The sequence below is a fragment of the Heloderma suspectum genome, chromosome 2, assembly GCF_057233095.1.
Source record: "Heloderma suspectum isolate Gila_16-S chromosome 2, 16-S_ref, whole genome shotgun sequence".
NCBI classification, from domain to species: Eukaryota; Metazoa; Chordata; class Lepidosauria; order Squamata; family Helodermatidae; genus Heloderma; species Heloderma suspectum.
In genome coordinates, this window is record NC_139459.1 from 279,465,520 (window position 1) to 279,468,234 (window position 2,715).

Here is a 2,715-nt window from a genome sequence, read left to right on the forward strand (position 1 = left end):
TGGTTGTTAACATTTCTATATGTGCTTTGACCATAGGACCGATTTTGGCTGGCCTTGGCATATGCCTCAGTCCCCTATTCTTACAGGGAGAGCCTCCACTTCAGTGGCATTCATTAGTAGGATTTGTATACGCTAGTTGTGATGTTTGCCAACAGCAGCTACATACAGACCACAATGGCTTTGTTTTCATCTCTCTTTCTCCATATTCAAAATCCCCTCCTGCATCTTTGCTCCTGAGATCTTGGCAACCTTTCATGTTGAACTCTTCTCAGCCCAAATGAAAAAAAGGAGCTGTGTAGAGCCTTCAAGTTGGAGGGGGGGGCACAAGACTCTCGGTTGCTGTCGCTGAGGCAAACTTGACACGGTTACTCCTCTGAAAATCTTCTCAGCCAGTGAGCCCTGACTACGTAGCCTTTGTGCAAGTCTGTTGTGAAGGAGAAGTGGTGAGGCAGAAGACACTCAGAATATGGATGAGGATGTGTCATGGATTTAGGGCGGGGGGGGACTTTTGGCCTTCCTGATGCTGTTGGACTGTAACTCCCATCATGCCTCACAATTGGCCATGCTGGCAAGGCATGATGGGAGTTGTAGTCCAGCAACGTCTGGAGAGCCACAAGTTGCCTACTCCTGATTCAGGGTAAAGATGTAGTGAGAACCGCAAATGGGGGTGGGTGAGGGATGGGGCAACAGTGCACGAGCTGTCTGTGGAGAAAAGTCCTGACTGGTGTGTGTGCGCATGTGAGACAGTCTTAACATTTGTGTCTGTGAGAAATCTAACAGCCTTTGACTATAATTAAAGGATAGGTTTTACTGGTAGCAACCACGCTTTTAATAGCTGTGACCCCCCGTTAAACATTTCCTACATGCAAAAGGGATTTGGGCAAATTCCTAAGTGACTCCTCCTGCACTTCCCCATCTCCAGAAGTTATGACAGAACTGACTTGAAAGCCGAGCACTCAAAATGACCATGTTGTGGAGGAGATTCCCCTTTGACTCCTTCTCTCCCCTCAACATGCCCCACCAAGCTTGGCTGGTGCCACCAAAGTCAGAAGCAGTGCCGGTGGACAACGAAAGGCCCCTTCTCATTGTAGGCCTGCCGGCTGATCCACAGGTTCTGGAAAGAGTTGAGGGAGGCCACAATGGAGCCCCCCAACCAGGCAGAGAAGATGCGGTTGGGGGAAGCCAGGATGCCCACCTTTCTTGTTGGCTCCATTTTGTGCAGTTCCTTTTTAATCCTCTCGGAGAAGCCACGAATCATGGTGGTGCCACCAGCCAGCAGCACATTGGAAAGCAACTCCCCCTGTCGCTCCGGCTTACATTTTCTGATACTGTTTATGGCTTGGATATGAAGCCCCACCTCTGGGAAGCCCAGCATGGTTGGATTGAAGATGACCTCTGGGCAGCGAAAGCGCTCACTGCCGATGGAGATGACCTGCCTGTCGGGAAGAGTGTAGTCCATGAGGTATTTCTTCTCATCTGCATTCAGTTCCAACTCGTACTCCTCAGGGATATAACAGCACCTCTCCTTGATCTGGCACACCTCCTCCATTTCCTCCTTTTGAAAAGGGTTCCCAGATTCACCCATCAGCTTGGCCAGGTACTCAGACAGGGCTTGGCCTGCTATGTCCAGTCGGTAGGTCGCATGAGGTAAGATGTATCCATCATGCACAGGAGCTGTGTAGGATGTCCCATAGCCACAGCCAATCACTAGCCCACTCGTGCGCCCATAGGAATACACCGACAGAAGGGACTGGTGGGCTACAAACATGGCTGGCACTTCAAAGTTCTCAAAGAGCAGCTCGGCCATTTTCTCTCGGTTCGTGGTTGGGGACATGGGGGCATCTGTAACCAGCACTGCTAGCTCTTCTGGGCACACACTGAGCTCTGTGTAGAAAACGTGATGCCACAGCATCTCCAGGGCATCCCAATCTGTCACCACGCCGTGAGTCATCACCACATGTGTGCTCACCTCTGCGCGCCGCTGTGGGATGCTCTTCCCGACGTAGTACAGAGGGCTCTCCTTTGTCCTGTACCTGGGCACCCCCACGACACTGGGCACGACAGATCTTGGCTTCTCATCCCCAGCAAGGCCGCTCTTGGTGTAGCCAGTGCCCGTGTCTATTACCACGGCAGCATAGTCCTTGTACTTCTCGGATGGACCTGACATGGAGGTTGAGGCAGGGCCCCTCGAGCTTGGTTTATGGCTTGCGGGACCAGGGCTCTTGGGCTTCTTGTGGTAGCTCATTCTGATGGGAGCTTTTAGAGGCTCTCTCACTTTGCTCTGACACCATCACAAGACCAGCACCAGGCCAGCAGCCTCCAAGCAAAAGGAGGGGTCATCCTAACAGTATAGAAGACAGGTGCCATGTTACCATGGCAATTGCCTGGGACACAGGCAGAGCAGAATGACATCATAACAGTGGAGGGACAAGATAGGAAAGTTCTCATTCTAAGATAGATGTGGAAATGAGAAGGAGATGACACCCAGTGAGAGCTTATCGTGATATGGTCCCTGTCCTGGCTAGGGGGCTTGATTAGGCTTTGGTACAAGGAACCTATGGATGGCAAGGCAGGATCACGTTAACTTGGAAGTTATGCTGGGTAAACAAGAGCACAACAAGACAGAGACTAATAGCTCCTTGGACATCACTTTGAAGGAGTTCTCTAGGCTGGGGGTATTTCCTCATGGAAGGAGCTGTTGTTCCAGCAAGGGAG

General features: G+C 51.3%; 1 pseudogene; it reads right to left on the reverse strand.

Moving 5' to 3' along the window:
• Positions 1-1,045: 1,045 nt before the first annotated feature.
• Positions 1,046-2,245, reverse strand: LOC146354690 (actin, cytoplasmic pseudogene; annotated as a pseudogene).
• Between the last annotated feature and the right edge of the window lie 470 nt (positions 2,246-2,715).